Source organism: Pan paniscus, chromosome 6 (assembly GCF_029289425.2).
Source record: "Pan paniscus chromosome 6, NHGRI_mPanPan1-v2.0_pri, whole genome shotgun sequence".
Classification (NCBI taxonomy): domain Eukaryota; kingdom Metazoa; phylum Chordata; class Mammalia; order Primates; family Hominidae; genus Pan; species Pan paniscus.
The window spans coordinates 7,988,337-8,007,097 of record NC_073255.2 but is presented as its reverse complement, the minus strand read 5'-3'; the positions used below and the strand labels follow the sequence as shown (position 1 = coordinate 8,007,097).

General features: G+C 49.6%; 1 protein-coding gene across 2 annotated transcripts in view; it reads left to right on the top strand.

Moving 5' to 3' along the window:
- Nucleotides 1–5,104: 5,104 nt before the first annotated feature.
- Nucleotides 5,105–18,761, top strand: part of CARD11 (caspase recruitment domain family member 11) — a 138,517-nt gene continuing 124,860 nt past the window's right edge. For both annotated transcript variants that reach the window (XM_003819749.5, XM_034963554.3), the window contains exon 1: nt 5,105–5,330. The gene's annotated coding sequence lies outside the window, so the exon portion shown is untranslated. The remainder of the gene's footprint in view (nt 5,331–18,761) is intronic.

The following is an 18,761-nucleotide window of genomic DNA, read 5'->3' as shown; positions in this document are numbered from 1 at the left end:
TCAAACTCCTTGACCTCCCTGTGTTGGTCAAGCTGGTCTCCCTATGTTGCCCAAGCTGGTCTCGAACTCCTGACCTCAAGTGATCTGTCCGCCTTGGCCTCCCAAAGTGCTGAGATCACAGGCCTGAGCCACCGTGCCCGGCAGGTTGTTCCCATCTTTGTGTCTATGATTCAAGGACTTTGGAATCAACTTCTCTCTGGGATCACAGAGGAATCAAGATACAAAACGGTATATCTAGGCATGAGGGAACTCAGTGGGGTGATAGTTCTGTTCTATATAATACAGCACCGCCCAATAGAAATAAAATGTGTAATTTTAAATTTCCTACTGGCAATACCAAAAAGAAACCGGGGAAATACATGTTAATAAGATATTTCATTTAACCCAACTTATCAAAAATATTATTTCAGCATGCAATCAATATAAACATTATTAATGAGACGTTTCATATTCTTTTTTACACACACAGTCTTCAAAATCTGGTTTCTTTTACACGTACAGCACGTCAATGCAGACACCACATTTTCCTCGGAGATACTTGACCTGTATTTAGATTTCATTAACTTTCCAGTTGAAAAAGTAGGTGAACATGCTCAAATTGCTCCAAACGTACTTAAAAGCTTTTCAATAACAAAATCAAGTGTCAGTTTTTGGATTTAGATTAAAAATAATTAAAATTGGCCAGGTGCAGTGGCTCATGCCTGTAATCCCAGCACTTTGGGAAGTCAAGGCAGGCGGATCACTGGAGGTCAGGAGTTCAAGAACAGCCTGGCCGTCATGGTGAAACCCGGTCTCTACTAAAAATACAAAAATTATCTGGGCGTGGTGGCAGGCGCCTATAATCCCAGCTACTCAGGAGGCTGAGGTAGGAGAATTGCTTGAACCCGGGAGGTGGAGGTTGCAGTGAGCCGAGATCGCACCACTGCACTCCAGCCTGGGCTACAGAGTAAGACTCCTTCTCTAATAATAATAATAATAATAATAATAATAATAATAATAATAATAATAATAATAATGGAAGAGAATTAAAAACTCGCTTCCTATTCTCACCAGCCTCCTGTCAAAGTGCTCAGCAGTCAAATGTGGCTAGTGGCTGTCACATTGGACCACACCGTTCTATGTCCTCATAAGGGCTTGGCTTACACAGTATGTACATTTGTCAAAACTCATTGCATCATATAGTTTTTAAATCATTTATGTATGTATGTATGTATTTGAGGTGGGGTCTTGCTCTGTCACCCAGGCTGGAGTGCAGTAGTGCAATCACAGCTCACTGCAGCCTCGAACTCTTGGGCTCAAGCAATCTTCCCACCTCAGCCTCTGGAGTAGCTGAGACTACAAGCACCTGCCACCATGCCCAGCTTCACTGCATCATATGGTTAAAATCTGTTTGTAAATTTCACCTAAACAAACCTCTCTAGTGAATGGCATGCATGATGGAGTGTTTAACAGTGACGTGTACTGATGATGTCTGCAACTTACTTTGAAATACACCCAAAAAAAAGACAGGAGGTTGGGAGGCCGAGGCAGGTGGATCGTGAGGTCAGGAGATCGAGACCATCCTGGCTAACATAGTGAAACCTCGTCTCTACTAAAAATACAAAAAATTAGCCAGGCGTGGTGGTGGGCGCCTGTAGTCCCACCTACTCGGGAGGCTGAGGCAGGAGAATGGCATGAACCCGGGAGGCGGAACTTGCAGTGAGCCGAGATCGCACCACTGTACTCCAGCCTGGGTGACAGAGTGAGACTGTCTCAAAAAAAAAAAAAAACAAAAACAAAAAGGACGGGAGGATTGATGGAGAGATAGATGGATAGATCTGTGATAAAGCCAATATAGCAAAATGCTAGTTGTAGAATCAAGTGGTGGGTTATATGCGGATTCACTAGATGATTCTTCTAACTTTTCTGAACATTTAAAATTTTTAATAAGATATTGGGGGAGAAACAGGCTTGTCTTAATGAACTAGACTCACATGCAGTCCCACCTATAAAACTCAGAAACATAACGCTGAGTGAAAGGGACCAGGCTGCCTAAAGAACGCATGCACGCTGCCGTTTACATACAGTTCACAAACAGGCAAACTGACTGATGCTGTCAGAGGCAGGAATGTGGCTACTCTTGGTGGTGGAGTGACTGGAACGAGACACAAGGGGGTTTCTGGGGTGCAGATAAAGTTCCATGTTTTGATAGGATGAAGTGTGGGTGTGGGTTACACTCGCACTTGGGATAATGGCCTCCAGTTCCATCCAAGTTGCTGCAAAAATTCATGGTACTTTGCAGCATTTGTGTACTTTACTGCATACATATCTCTACAGACATGTTTCATTGTTTTAAGGCATTGCCCTCATTTCGTATCTTGCAGGAGGGAAATCTGAGCTCTTCTTTAAAATGACAGGCCAGATGCCGTGGCTCACGTCTGTAATCCTGACACTTTGGGAGGCCTGAGCGAGAGGATCACTTGAGGTCAGGAGTTCAAGACCACCCTGGGCAACATAGTGAGACCTCATCTCTACAGAAAATTAAAAAATTAGCCAGGCGTGGTGGCGTGCACTTGTAGTCCCAGCTTCTCGAGAGGCCAAGGCGGGAGGATGGCTTGAGCCAAGGAGTTCAAAGCCGCAGTGAGCCTTGATCAAGCCACTGTACTCCAACCTGGGCAGCAGAGCGAGACCCTGTTTCAAAAATAATAAAATGAAATAAAATAAAATGCTTGCCGGGCGCATTGGCTCACACTTGTAATCCCAGCACTTTGGGAGGCCGAGGTGGGCGGATCATGAGGTCAGGAGTTAGAGACCAGCCTGACCAACATGGTAAAACCCCATCTCTACTAAAAATACAAAAATTAACCAGGTGTGGTGGTGCGCGCCTGTAATCCCAGCTACTCAGGAGGCTGAGGCAGGACGATCACTTGAACCCGGGAGGTGGAGGTTGCAGGGAGCCGAGATCGTGCCACTGCACTCCAGCCTGGGCAACAGAGTGAGACTCCATCCCAAATAAATAAATAAATAAATAAATAAAATGCCACTGCCCGATTTAGAGGTTTCATGGAGTACAAGCAGCTTCCCCAGTCCCAGGTAGGCAGTGAGATGTATCCTTAGGGACCAAGGCCTAGAAGGCTGTGGGTCTTGGTGTTCATTTTAGAAACTTTCTTTACGGCTGTTGCTTGCATTTCTGAACACGCTTTACAGGAAGCAAACTCGTGTCTTCCTTCATCCCTAGCACATGTGCATCAGTGCAAACGGACTCCTCACTGGTATTTCAGATTCTTCCGTGCTTGGACCAAAATCCCATTTTTTATTTATTGTCTTGCTGAAAATTTAATTTATGAAGGCCTTTCCTTCTAGCAGCTCGAGGAACTTTTCTCAGAACACTTAAAACATGAAACAGAAGCCTACATTCTCTAGCCATAATGAGGGGATCAAAAGAGAGGGAGAGAGATGAGAGGAGAATGGTAAACTGAGGCAGAGTAGAATGAGAGGTGCAGAGGCTGGGGCAACGGGGGGGGGGCGGGCGGTGCGGGAGGCAGTGCAATTGCAGCAAGAGAATAGAAACTAAGGTTTTCTGGGTAGGCATGGTTCATCCAGATTTTTATTTCAATAGCTTTAGGGGTACTTGCGGTTTTGGGTTACGCGGATGAAGCATATAGTGGTGAAGTCTGGGCTTTTAGTGCATCAGTCACTGGAATAGTGCACAGCGTACAGTATACATTGTACCCAATAGGTGATTTTTCATCCCCTACCCCCTCCCATTCTTCCCCCTTCTGAGTCTCCAACATCCATGATCCCACTCTGCCTGCCTTTGCCTACCCATAGCTTAGCTCTCGCTTTTAAATAAGAACATGTAGTATTTGGTTTTCCACTCCTGAGTTACTTCACTTAGGATAATGGCCTCCAGTTCCATCCAAGTTGCTGCAAAATACTTTATTTCGTTCTTTTTTATGGCTGAGTAGTATTGCATGGTGTGTGTGTGTGTATCACATTTTCTTTCATCCAGATTTTTGAGTCCGCAATCCATGTAAACCCTTGGGACCATCCCACCCATGACGATGGCCATTTGGGGTAAATTATTAAAATGATGACATCCAGCTGGGCGCAGTGGCTCATGCCTGTAATCTGAGCACTTTGGGAGGCTGAGGTGGGCATATCACTTGAGGTCAGGAGTTCGAGGCCAGCCTGGCCATCATGTTGAAACCCCATTTCTACTAAAAATACAAAAATTAGCCAAGTTTGGTGGTGCACGCCTGTGGTCCCAGCTACTCGGGAGGCTGAGGTGGGAGAATCGCTTGAACCCAGGAGGTGGAGCTTGCAGTGAGCTGAGATTGTGCCACTGCACTCCAGCCTGGGCGACAGAGCAAGACTGCATCTCAAAAAATAAAAATAAAGTAAAATGATGACATCCAAATCACAATTTCTCTTACAAATATACTTCACCGGAACATCGAGGGCACAAGCTGATGGTGGGTGTCTTGGACCCCAAAGCTGTCGGGGTGAGGAAGGCCTTTGCAGGGGTGCTGACCACCCGGCATGCCCAGGAAGCTTCCAGAACAGGGGCTGAGGGAGGAAAGAGGCTTGGGGTGTAGGAGGCTGCAGGATTTGATGTGGGGCACCCCGTTCCCCTCCCATTGCAGTGACAGGCTCTGGAATTTCTTCAGAAATTCAGCTAGATCTCGGGAGCCAGTGCCCTGGAGAACCTAGAAAGGAGAGAGCCCCTCCCAAGGCCCCGTCTGGACTCTGCCGGGGGTCACGGCTGGGTGGGGACTGATGCCCAGACTGGTCCAGCCTCACCCCGACTGATGCAGGTGGGCTGGGCCCTGAGACTCGCCTTGGTCTCCCCATCTCCGGCTCCCTGATCTGTCCCCAAGCACCCCCACCCCAGGCCCTGTCCCCACTCCCACCCCAGGCCCTGTCCCCACTCCCACCCCCGGCCCTGTCCCCACTCCCACCCCCGGCCCTGTCCCCACTCCCACCCCCACCTCCTTGCCGCCCTCCTCCCGAAGCACCGACTCCGCCCCCTCCCTCTCTTCCTTATCTTTTTCTAACCTTTCGCATTTTTTAGTCTCATTTCCTGTCGGGTTTTGCATTTCCCTCCCCCGCCCCTCCCAGCCTATGACATACTTTCTCTCCTTTTTTCTCTCCTGCCTCCTCTGGCCTTCGGACTCCTGCCCGCGCCGCCCGCAGCCCCCTCCCGGCCCTGCAGCCCCTGGGCGGGCGGCGCCCCTCGGAGGACGGCTCCGGGCCCGGGGGGACGGAGGGCCTGGTCGCCTGGAGGAAGCCGGAGGCCTGCGTGGAGGAGGCGCCCCGCGCAGCTGGCTGGCGGAGCATGAGCGCCCCAGGTAGGCGCAGCGGGGATGGGGGAGCTGGCGGAGGGGGAGCACGAGGCGGGGAGTTGGGGGAAGAGAGGAGGGCACGGGGAGGAGATGGGGGGCATCAGTGAGATGACACGGTGGGGGGGGGGTCGTCAGGGGATGGGAGTGGCTCCTGCTGGTCCCGCGATGCTGGGGGTATCCTTCCCTCTCCATCTCTGTCCCCATGCCCCCCTTCTCTCTCTCACTCTCCTCTCCCCTTTTTCCCTTCCAACCCTTTTTCTCCCTCACTTTCCACCTCGTGTGCCTCTCCTCCGTGTCTCTCTGAGCGTCTCTGAGTATCACCGCCCAGCGAAGCCCCCACCTCCTCCTACTGGACAGGAAAAAATCGGGGGTCAGGAGGCTGCAGCCCCTTGGTGCACCTGCCCCAGAGGGAGGAAGAGAAACTTTTCTGACACCTGAAAGGCCCGGAAGTTTGCAGACCACAGCCCAGCCTGACTCAGAGGCTCCTGGGAAGGTGGGGCCTGGCTCAGGGAGGAAGGGCAGCCGCACCAAAAGTGGGTGTGGAGCTGGGAGATGGGAGAGGACAGCCCCCCGCGGGGACTCTACTAGAAAGGGGGTGGCGGGGGCACAGGAGAGGGCCCAGGTTCCCGACTGAACCCGGAACAGGTCCTAGCGGCCTCAGGCCTGAAAGCCACCTCCCCCAGGAGGCCCCTCCAGGCCCGATGGGGCCACCAGGCCTTCTGCTGAGCCCCCTCTGCAGATAGGGGCAGAGAGGGTGTTTCTGTCCCTCGGGGGCTCTGAGCACCGCTGGAGGCTGTCACGGGGACCCAGGTTCATGGACAGTGGTCTCAGCTGTGAGCTTCGGGGCTGCCCACACAAACTTGGTCTTGGACCAAACTGACCTCTCCCTGCCTGGCCTGCTCTCAAAGCCTTTGATTTGTAGTTCAAAACATTTTCTCCTAACATTTATGACTCGTCTTGAAGGTATAAGGTTACCAACCTACCAGAAAGGGGAGAAAAATAGTCGATCGTTCATTCCACATTTATTGAGCGCTCAGCCTGTGCATAATGCGTGCCGGAAATCCCAGGAGCCGGGAATTAATATGAGGACAGGAATTTCTCCGTAAGTGTCTATTTCTGTGCTTTCGCGGAAACTCCGGTTCTCTCCCCAGCAAGGCATCTGTAAAGAGATGACACCCCTGCCTCAGGCCAGGGCTGCCCTGAGGAGCGCAACAGTGACCAGGACTCAGCATAGTCAAGGCCAGGGAATGCTTGGACCCATGTGGATGTTACTTGCCTGGGTATCAGATAGGCAGGCCGTGGCTCCACTGGCCCCAGCAGTCTTCAGTTAATGCATGAATGGTCCTTGATGTGATTTTTTAAAAATCGTGGTGAAATACACGTGACATAAAATTAGCTCACTGAACCACTTTGAAGCGCCGAGTTGAGTGTTGTTAAGCCCTTTCACGTTATCTTGCGGCCATCACCACCATCCAGCTCTTCCCAAACTGAAACTGTGTCCCCCATTAAACAACAGCTTCCTGGCTCCCTCCTTAGCCCCTGGCAGCCACCCTTCTCCATTCTGTCTCTAGGAATCTGATGACTTTCGGGACCCCATATAAGGGGGCTCATACAACCTATGTCCTTCCTGTGCCTGGCTTATTTCTCTGAGCCTCATGTCCTCAAGGTTCATCTGTGTTGTAGCCTGTGACTGAATCTCCTTCCTTTTTCAGGATGAATAATATTCTATCGGTCAGATAGACCATATTTTGTGTATCCGCTCATCCTTTATGTGATTTTAAAAAATGACTTCTGGATGGGCGCAGTGGCTCATGCCTGTAATCCCAGCACTTTGGGAGGCCAAGGCGGGCAGATCACCTGAGGACAGGAGTTCCAGACCAGCCTAGCTAAAGTGGAGAAACACTATCTCTACTAAAAATACCCACAAAAAATTAGCCCGGCGTGGTGGCGCACACCTGTAGTCCCAGCTACTTAGGAGGCTGAGGCAGGAGAATCGCTTTGAACTGGGGTGGTGGAGGTTGCAGTGGGCTGAGATCGTACCACTGCACTCCAGCCTGGGTGACAGAGCATGACTCTGTCTCAAAAAAAAGACTTCTAAACCAAGCTCTTCTAAAGATGACACGCTTGTTTAAATCCATCAGTGGGCGTGTGTGGGTGGCTTTGTACTTGGTGCCACAGGGGACTCAGGAGGGATGTGAGAAGCAGCGCTCCACCCTGAGTAGGTTCATCACACAGTCTGTGTACGCCGTGGTCAGAGTGTGGCTGAGACGCACATGAGGTGGAAAAGAATTAGGAGGAGTGGGAAGGGCAGCAGGGAGTGAGCTTGGGTGATGGTAGGACTCAGAAGGTCCAGGGATTCCTGGAAGGTTCCAGGCTGAGATGGTGCTGAAAATCTCAGGGAGGAAGGGCATCCCCACCAAAAGGGGGTACGGAGCTGGGAGATGGGACAGGACAGCCACCTGTGGACACTGTACTAGGAAGGGGTTGGCAGGGTCACAGGAGGGGGCCCAGGTTCTAGGAGTCCAGGGGTTCGAGACCAGCCTGGGCAACATGGCGGGACCTTGTCTCTACAAAAAATACCAAAGAATTCGCCAGACATGGAGGTGTGCAGCTGTAGTCCCAGCTACTTGGGAGGCTGAGGCAGGAGGATCATTTGAGCCTGGGATGCGGAAGTTGCAGTGAGCTAAGATGGCACCACTGCAGTCCAGCTTGGGCTACAGAGCAAGGCCCTGTATCAAAAAAAAAAAAAAAAAAAAATGAGGGGCAGTGTCTGGACTTCTTTATCCTATGCGGTGATTCTGGACCCTTCCGATAAAAGGCTTGCTTCCTGGGACTGAGGGGCTGTGTGACTGTGGCTTGGTGGTGGCTGGCAGAGGCCGTGGAGTTGAAGACGCACTTGTGATTGTAGCTCCTCATAGCATGTCGTGCATGAAAGGCCAAGTAGGGTCCCGATTTTCGGATCATGATGATGAAAAGGCGTGTCAAATGCTGAAAAATGGAGCCTCTTCGAATCCATTTTAAAAACCGCCTTTAGGCACGGTGGCTCACACCTGTAATCCCAGCACTTTGGGAGGTGGAGGCAGGCGGATCGCTTGAGGTCAGGAGTCTGAGACCAGCCTGGGCACCATGGTGAAACCCCATCTCTACTAAAAATACAAAACTTAGGCAGGCGCCTGTAATTCCAGCTACTCGGGATGCTGAGGCAGGAGAATCGCATGAACCTAGGAGGCAGAGGTTGCAGTGAGTGAGTGCAGAGTTGCACACTAGCCTGGGCAACAGAGTGAGACTCTGTCTCCAAAAAAGAAAAAAAAAACACTTTCCATTCCCTCTTGGCCAGCCCCTGCACTCTCTGCTTTGCAGGCAGTGCCCCCAGCGGCATTCCATCTTTTGGGTTGGAGCCCATGAAGGCATGGGTTCAAGGCATGACTACTGATCTGTGCTAGCCGTGTGACCTTAGACAGGCTTCCCATCACCTAAGCTCTCTGAGAGTCATTTCTCTAATGAAATCAGGATATCAATACTGGTTATTTTCAGTATTGTCAGTTACACCAAGCATAAAATGAGAAAATGCAGCATATGACCTAGGACTACCTTTGCCGTGATGACTAAGGTCTGGAGCAGATCAGAGGTTGGACCCTGGAGTCCAGACCCAGGGCTGCAGTGCCGGCCTCCCCGCAAACACCAGCTGGATGGACCTCGTTACTTTTTTCTGGTGCAACCTCAGATTCCTTATCTGCAATCTCAATCTTACGGGGGAATTATGAGGCCCAAGGAAATCATAGACCGAGCTGATGCTCCGTCAATCTACCCTGTAGAAAAACCCTCACTCTTGGGTCTAGAAAATAGCTTGATTGGCTGGGCACGGTGGCTCATGGCTGTAATCCCAGCACTTCGGGAGGCCAAGGAGGAGGATCGCTTGAGTCCAGGAGTTCCAGACCAGCCAGCCTGGGCAACGTGGTGAGACCATGTCTCTACAAAAAAAATACTAAAAAATTAGCCAGGCATAGGGGTCTCTCCTTACTTGGGAGGCTGAAGCAGGAGGATCATTTGGGTCTGGGATGCAGAAGTTGCAGTGAGCCGAGATCACACCACTGCGCTCCAACTTGGGCGACAGAGCGAGACCCTGTCTCAAACAAAAAAAAAAAAACAAAAAAAAGAAAGGAAATATTTTGATCAATTGATTGAAATACAGAAACAAAAAGAGAAGGAAAAGACAACCTTCGAGGGAGCCCCTTAAACATGCTCTTCTGCCAAAGAAAAATTAGAAGGCAGCTGGGCGTGGTGGCTCACGCCTGTAATCCCAGCACTTTGGGAGGCCGAGGTGGGCAGATTGCCTGTGGTCAGGAGTTCGAGACCAGCCCGGCCAACATGGTGAAACCCCGTCTCTACTTAAAATACAAAAAAAATTATGCAAGGGTGGTGGCGGGCGCCTGTAATCCTAGCTATTCGGGAGGCTGAGGCAGGGGTATTGCTTGAACCAGGGAGGCAGAGTTTGCAGCGAGCCGAGATTGTGCCACTGCACTCCAGCCTGGGCAACAGAGTGAGACTCCGACTCAAAAAAAAAAAAAAGAAAAGAAAAGAAGAAAAATTAGAAGGCACAGATTCCAGATGCCAGCCTCTTCCTGTGGCAGGCCACATAAGAAAAGCACGGCCAGGGCACTGCACGCTCCATACAAAGAACACGCCCCATGCCTTGTCCGCGTTCTCTCCTTGAGGGACTGCCACTCTCTGGGTCAGTGGTTTTAATGGGGTGATTATTTTCGGGAGGGTAACCTTTTGGGTTGTGATTTGTTCAAGAGCTCAGAGATTATAATGTCACTGTCACATTTCTGTAATAGGTGTTGGTGGCCGAGAGCCAGAGGGTGATAAAAGTCCTTCCAGTCCCATCTGTGTGGCTGTCATTTCTTCCCCTCTCCTGCTCCTCCAAGCACACTCATTCCTCCAAAGTGCTGGGTTCCTCCTGGCCCAGCCGGGGCCATTCCTTAGTGGGCATTATTCTTGCAAGTGTGAGAGCCAGAGAGGGGCATGTGCAGTGTCCATGCTCACAAACAGGGCTCCATCCTCCTTTGTGTGGTTTCTGTGTCTAGCATGTCACCTTCCTTCCTGCCCCTCTGTAACTGAGGAATTTGCTGTCTTTATACCCAAGTATCACAGCAGCAGAATGGGGGCTGCCCCATGCCATGTCCTTGGTCCTGGTGGTATCAAAGGCAACACCTGCCAGGACAATGCTGGTTATGATTGCTGCCGTCCCCTGGGACTGGCCTCATTCATTAAGAGGCAAGATTAAAAAAAAAAAAAAACCAGGCACGAGGGCTCACGCCTATAATCCCAGCACTCCAGCACTTTGGGAGGCCAAAGCGGAGGATTGCTTGAACTCAGGAGTTCGAGACCAGCCTGGGCAACATAGCGAGACCCCATCTCTACAAAAAAATTAAAAATGAGGCAGGTATGGAGGTATGCGCCTGTGGTTCCAGCTACTCAGGAGGCTGAGCTGGGAGGATTGCTAGAGCCCAGGAAGTTGAGGCTGCAGGGAGCCGTGATTGCACCACTGCACTCCAGCCTGGGCAGCAGAGTTAAGAACTTGTCTCAAAAAAAAAAAAAAAAAAAAAAAAAAAGGCAAACCTGCATTCTGGAGAGATCTACAGACTTAGAGCCTGACAGACAAGGTGCCCATTCCGGCTCCACTGCCTGCAATCTCAGTGACCCCAACAAAGTCACATGATGATTTTGAGCCTCAATTGCTGCACGTGTAAAATAGGTATAAAATTACCACCCCTAGCTGGGCACAGTGGGTCACACCTGTAATCCCAGCAATTTGGGAGGCTGAGGCGGGCAGATCACCTGAGGTCAGGAGTTTGAGATATGACAAAACCCCGTCTCTACTAAAAGTACAAAAATTAGCCAGGCATGGGGGTGAGCTACTCGGGAAGCTGAGGTGGGAGAATCACTTGAACCCGGGAAGTAGAGGTTGCAGTGAGCCAAGATTGTGCCACTGTACTTCAGCCTGGCCAACAGAGCAAGACTCTATCACAAATTAATAATAATAATGATACCTCCCCTAGATTAGCATAGACCAAAGTGTTTCCAAACGCACCAAATGTGTCAAGGGGTTCTGCAGGCTTCTGCTTTTAAGTTTTACTTCTGACTTGCTTATTCAGAGGCCAGGAGGGAGAACAGAGAGAGATGAGTTGAATGCAAAACAGAGTATATGTGGCAAAGAGCTATTTCCTTAATTTACTAAGAACTCTTGTAAACCAATGAGACATGGGAACTGGCACACTTTTTCTTGAAAGCTCCAAATAGTAAATATTTTAGGCCTTGTGAGCCAGAGGGTCTCTGTCGAAGCTAGCAACTCTGTCCTTGCGGGGTGGAGGCGGCTGCAGTTGGGAGTGAGTGTGGCCACCTTTGGCGCAGTGGATGGCACAGGACTGGACCCTCAGTGGGAGTGTCCAGACCCCAAAATTAGAGAATTCAACCAATGGAAAAAATGGTGGAAGGGTACAAACACACGGAATATGAGCAGGTCAGTCAGCATGCTTCGTTTATAATTAAATCCATGTGAAGTAATACAACAGGTTCATAGCGTTTTCCACCTGTCAGACTGGCAAACATCAAAAAGTTTGATAGGCCGGGCGTGGCACCTCTCACCTGTGATCCCAACACTTTGGGAAGCCCAGGTGGAAGGATCACTTCAGCCTAGGAGTTCGAGACCAGCCTGGGCAACATAGTGAGATCCCACCTCTACAAAAAAACTTTAAAAAATTATCCAGGCATGGTGACACACACCTGTAGTAGTCCCCGCTCCTCCAGAGGCTGAGATGGGAGGATCACTTGAGCCCAGGAGTTTGAGGCTGCAGTGAGCTAGGATTGCACTACTGCACTCCAGCCTGGGCAGTAGAACAAGACCCCATCTCTAAAAATAAAATAAAAAGAAAGGTAAAACTGATTGCCCATCAGTAATAATAATAATAATAATTTTTAAAAATTAAGGTATAACACACACACAGTACAGTCTTAAGCGTACAAACAGCTTGACGGGCCTTTACATGCCCTTCTGGAGCCAATCACCCAGATCAAGATTTGGGTCCTTTCTAGGTTCTGGGGAAGTGCCATATCCCCTCCCAGTCGTTACCCCTCCCCTGTCCCCTAAGGGAGGACCCTTCCAACCTCTATCACCATCCCTGTCCTTGAACTTGACATGGACGGAGTCACATTCAATGTTTCTTTTTCATTGCTACACAGTATTTCATGGTATAAATTTACCGCAATAGGGGCAGGCGCTGTGTCTCATGCCTGTAATCCCAGCACTTTGGGAGGCCAAGGCAGGCAGATTGCTTTGAGCTCAGGAGTTCAAGACCAGCCTGGGCAACAGGATGTAACCGTCTCTACAAAAATTCAAAAATTAGCCAAGCGTTGGTGGCTTGCGCCTATAATCCCAGCTACTCGGGAGGCTGAGCCTGGAGAATTGCTTGAGCCCAAGAAAGCAGAGGTTGCAGTGAGCCAAGATCGCACCACTGCACTCCAGCCTGGGTGACAGAGTGAGACCTGTCTCAAAAAAAAAAAAAAAAAAATTACCGCAATTTACTTATCCACCTGACCGTTGATAAATGTTTCTGTTGCTTGCAGTTTGGGGCTGTTATGATGAAACCACTGTGAACATTCTTATACGTGTCTTGGTGGTGATGGCCCTTTAAAAAAAAAAATCTGGAAGCAGCCTGGGCACAGTGGCTCATGTCTATCATCCCAGCACTTTGGGAGGCTGAGGCAGGAGGATGGCTGGAGCCTAGTTGTTTGAGACCAGCCTGGGCAACATAGTAAGACCCCATCTCTACAAAAAATGTAAAAGTTAGCTGGTGTAGTGGCCATGCCTGTGGGCCTAGCTCCTTGGGAGGCTGAGGTGGGAGGATCACTTGAGCTCAGGAGGTAGAGGCTGCAGTGAGCTGTGATTGCACCACTGCACTCCAACCTGGGCGACAGAGGGAGACCTTGTCTCTGAAATTTAAAAAATCCAAGGAGGGCTGGGCGTGGTGACTCACGCCTATAATCCCAGCACTTCGGGAGGCCGAGGCAGGCGGATCACGAGGTCAGGAGATCGAGACCATCCTGGCTAACACGGTGAAACCCTCTCTCTACTAAAAATACAAAAAAATTAGCCAGGCGTGGTGGCGGGCACCTGTAGTCCCAGCTACTCGGGAGGCTGAGGCAGGAGAATGGCGTGAACCCGGGAGGCGGAGCTTGCAGTGAGCCGAGATCGCACCGCTGCACTCCAGCCTGGGTGACAGAGCGAGACTCCGTCTCGGAAAAAAAAAAAAAAAAAAAAAAAAAAATCCAAGGGCAAGCAGAGGCCCTGTGCCGGCGTTTTCTGCGGTTTAGTAAATTGCTATGTCAGTGGATAAATGCTGGTGTGAAATAAAACCGTAACGTTATTGACATTAGTGCTTCGTTGCCTGCCTCTGCGTAAGGATTATGTGATTCGTGGAAATCTTCTAAGAAGAAATGGCCTATTTTTAAAGGGATTCAGGTATCGTTGGTTCCGGGGGAAACGTTCAGCAGAATAATAACGATACCTCACACCGCCTTCCAAGACTCCTGACTTCAATTCTCAGACGCGTTTCAAGAACCAGCTTGATAACCTGCGGAGGGTCTCTGCGAGCTGACACGGGGATCCCTGTTTGCCAATGAACAGGCACCGTGATCCCTGTTTGAGTCCCTGAGGCACGCAGAGGTTCTTGGCTCTTCGTGGGAGAGTTCTCGACCTTTGAAAAATATTTCTCCTCCTTCTTAAAGGACGGCCTTTTACCGGGCCCTGTTCCGAGTGTTCTGAGCTCGGGGAGGTCTTAGACTGGGGAAGAGCATGACCTAGTGGGGAAAGGACCCAGCTCCGGTACAAGCAGAAGGCCGTCTGTGCGCCGGGGACGGGTCACCGTGTCTCCTCACTCATTTTATGTGGAAGTTTGATGTAATTTTGTCTTGCTCTGTTGCCCAGGCTGGAGTGCAATGGTGCCATCATAGCTCACTGCAGCCTCAGCCTCCTGGGTTCATGCAATCCTCTCACCTCAGCCTCCCAAGTAGCTGCGACTACAGGCACGTGACACCATGACCGGCTAATTTTTTTATTTTTTGTAGAGATGAGGGTCTTGCTATGTTGCCCAGGCTGGTCTCGAACTCCTAGACTCAAACTATCCTCCAGCCTCAGCCTCCCAAAGTTCTGGCATTACAGATGTGAGCCACCGTGCCCAGCCCTGTATCTTTCTTAATTTGTACATATATACATATTATTTTTTTAAAATTATATATGTAATTATATGTATAATTATATATTTACATATGATTGTATATAATATGTGTAATTATATTTGTATAATATCTATTTATATAATTTATATATATAATTTAGTAATTATATATATACAGTTCTATTTTCTTTGACACAGAGTCTCACTCTTGTTGCCCAGGCTGGAGTGCAGTAGTGTGATTTCAACTCACTGCAACCTCCACCTCGCGGGTTCAGGCAATTCTCCTGCCTCAGCCTGCTGAGTAGCTGGAATAACAGGTGTGTGCCACCATGCCCAGCTAATTTTGTATTTTTAGTAGAGATAGGGTTTCACCATGTTGGCCAGGCTGGTCTCGAACCCCTGACCTCAGGGGATCCGCCCGCCTCAGCCTCCCAAAGTGCTAGGATGACAGGCATGAGCCACCGTGCCCAGCTGTAATTTTAAAATATATTTTAAAGATCAACCTTATGTCTTGTGGCAGTCAGACTAATGGGCCTCAGAGGCCCTCCTCCCACTGCACTGGTGGTCCTACTTCCCCCTTCCGCCTGCCTAGGGTCTCCTGCCTCTGCGCCTGGCACTTCGCCCTGCCCTGTGCCTGAGATGATGATCCTGCCACCTGCCAAGGCCCACTCTGCACAGGCACCAGAGCCCACCTCTCTCCAGTCAAAGACGCTTCTCGAGCAACTGTCTTCTCTCTCGGCTGCATCTTCCATTCTGTATTCCCTCTCTACGGGGACCATTCCTATCCAAGTGCAACTGATCTACTGCAATTTCACCCACTTTAAGACAAACCTGTCTTGATTTTACATTCCCCTCCAGCCTTCGCCGCATTTCTCTGCACCCCCTTTGTATTAATTTCCTGGGGCTGTCATAACAAAATCCCACAGACTGGGCAGCTGCAGCAATAGACATTTATTGCCTGGCATTTCTGGAGTGGAAGTCCTGGATCAAGGTGCCGGGCGGGCTGGTTCCTTCTGAGGCCTCTCTCTGCAGCTCCCAGGTGCCGTCTTCTCCCTGTGTCCTTGCCTGGCCTTTTCTCTTGAGTGTGTGTCCCCTGGGTCTCTGTGCCTCCAATTTCCTCTTGGTATAAAGACACAGGTCAGATTGGATTAGGGCCCACTCCAATAGCTCCGCTTTAATTTCAGCACCTCTTTAAAGACCCCGTCTTCAAATACAGTCCCATTCTGAGGTCCTGGGGGTTAGGACGTCCATAATAGGAATTTGGAGGGACAGGATTCAGCCCGTAACACCTTTATAGCAAAGTGTTGTCTGTACTCCCTGTCCTAATTCTTCTCCTCCCCTTCCATCTTGAGCCCACTTTCTTCAGGCTTTTGCCCCAGTACTCAATTTAAACAGCTCTAGCCAAAGCCACCCATGTGGTCAGGTGTGGGCTCACGCCTGTAATCTCAGCACTTTGGGAGGCCAAGGCAGGAGGATCACTTGAGGCTATGAATTTGAGACCAGTCTGGGCAACAAAGGAGACCCCGTCTCTACAGGAAAAAAAAAAAAAAAAAGCCATGTATTGTGGTGTGCACCTGTGGTCCCAGCTACTCGGCAGGCTGAAGTGGGAGGATCACTCGAGCCCAGGAGGTCGAGGCTGTAGCGAGCTATGATCACACCACTGCATTCCAGCCTGGATGACAGAGTAAGACCCTGTCTCAAAAAACAAAAACACAAAGTCACCAATGCCCTTATCTGATGGCTCATTCTCTGTCCTTATAGATCTTGACCTCAGCAGCATCTGAGGCCCGTTCTTCTCTCCTCTTTGAAACACAGGTTCCTTTGGCTTTGGGGCCTCTCCATCTTGTTTCTTTCCCTCTTTACTGGCTACTCCCTCCTGGCCTCTCTTTTCTGACTCCTCTGTCTCCCTCACCTCTGAGGTCAAACTGCCCGGAGCTCAGTCCGTGGGCCTCTTCCCCTGGGTGGTCTCCTCCCACCTCTTGCTTTAAAAGTCATCTAAATGCCAACGACTCCCAAGTTTATATCTTCCGCCCAGGGTCTCCTCTTGAACTTTAGACTTTAATATCCAACGGTCTTCACACGTCTGCCTGGACATGGAGTGAATCCAAAATCAAACTTGTGATTTTCCAAACTCTCTCTTCCATCCTGCCTGGGACTCGGGCTTAAGATCCTTGGAACAGTCCTTCACTTCTCTGTTGGTAGTTTATCCGCTTGCTGGGCACAGAAAAGAAAATTTGCTCAGGCTAGGTCATGAAGAATGTCATTCTCATGCATCTTTTGATAGGGAAATCTTTTTTTTTTTTTTTTTTTTTTTGAGACATGTCTCACTCTCACCCAGGCTGGAATGCAGTAGCATGATCTCGGCTCACTGCAACTTCCGCCTCCTGGGCTCAAGCGATCCTCCTGCCTCCGCCTCCCCAAGTAGCTGAGACTATAGGCATGCACCACCATGCCCAACTAATTTTGGTATTTTTCGTAGAGACAGGGTTTTGCCATGTCACCCAGGCTGGTCTCAAACTCCTGGATTCAAGTGATCTGCCCCCCTTGGCCTCCCAAAGTGCTGGGATTATAGGCGTGAGCCATCTTGCCCCACCTTGATGGGGGAATTCTTTCTGCAGTAGATAGGGCACCGCACAGTGCACTGGAGAGGCCACTGGCTCAGAAAGAGGGATTTGGTTTTCAGACACTGACCCATTGGATGGTCTGGGCCAAGTTCCCTTTCACCTCTGGGGCTCAGTTTCCTCGTAAGTCAAATGAGAAGACTGTACAGGACTTGGGGCAGTAAATGGGTTGCATCTGGCAAGCCAATTCCAATCAACTAGTAATGGCTTGCTGGAGCACCGCGTTGAGGACCCAAGCTCAGTGATCAATCACTGACGTTTGCTCATGGGTGTGAATCTGAACGTGGAAGCTGGGCTGCCCCATCAGTCATCTGCACTTGCTCTGCATGACCCAGAGCCCTTCCAGCCTTGAAAATCCACGATATAAAGACACATGCATGTGAATGTTCACTGCAGCACTATTCACAGTAGCAAAGACATGAAATCAACCTAAATGCCCATCAATGACAGATTGGATACAGAAAGTTGGTACATATACACCATGGAATACTATGCAGCTATAAAAAAGAATGAGATCGTGTCTTCTGCAGGAACATGGATACAGCTGGAGGCCATTATCCTAAGTGAATTAATGCAGGTATAGAAAACCAAATACCTCATGTTCTCACTTATAAGTGGGAGCTAAATGATGAGAGCACATGGACACAAAGACAGGAACAACACACAGTGGGGCCTCCTTGAGGGTGGAGGGTGGGAAGAGGAAGAGGATCTGAAAAAAAGTAACTATTGGGGGCTGGGCACGGTGACTTAATCCCGTGCTGTAATCCCAGCACTTTGGGTGGCCAAGGCAGGCAGATCACTTGAGGTCAGGAGTTTAAGACCAGCCTGGCCAACATGGCAAAAACCCGTCTCTACTAAAACTACAAAAATTAGCCAGGTGTGGTTGCAGGCGCCTGTAATCCCAGCTACTCGGGAGGCTGAGGCAGGAGAATCACTTGAACCTGGGAGTTGGAGGTTGCAGTGAGCTGAGATTGTGCCACTGCACTCCAGCCTGGGTGACAGAGCAAGACTCCATCTCAGGAGAAAAAAAAAAAAAAAGTAACTACTGGGTACTAGGCTTAGTATCTGGGTGATGAAATAATCTATAGAACAAATCCCCATGACACTAGTTTACCTATATAGCAAACCTGCAGGTATACCCCAGAGCCTAAAATAAAAGCTAAAAAAAAAAAAATCCGTGATGACCTCGTGACCTTGAACAAATCGCTTCACTGTCCCAAGATTTTATTTCTTCATGAATAAGGTGGAGATAAATAATTCCTGCCTTGCCACTACACAAAATTGCTCTCAGGACAATGTAAGTAGATGAAAAATGGTGCTGGAGGTTTTTATGCACCGTGGTATAAAGGGGAAGTTTTATTTTTTATTAATTGACCTCTCCAGTTGTGGATTCCTGTTGGTCACGCACTCCTCTGAACCATCTCACCGGTTGGGTTGAAAGCCCTTTCTTTCCCTGTTAATGGATTCAGTTTGCTGCCCCCGACTCTGGGAAGACAAGGTCATTTGGATTTCCCTGGTGCGGAGGAGAAAGGGGATTAATATGGGTGTCGGATGTGGGTGTGATCCTTCCGTGCTTGGAA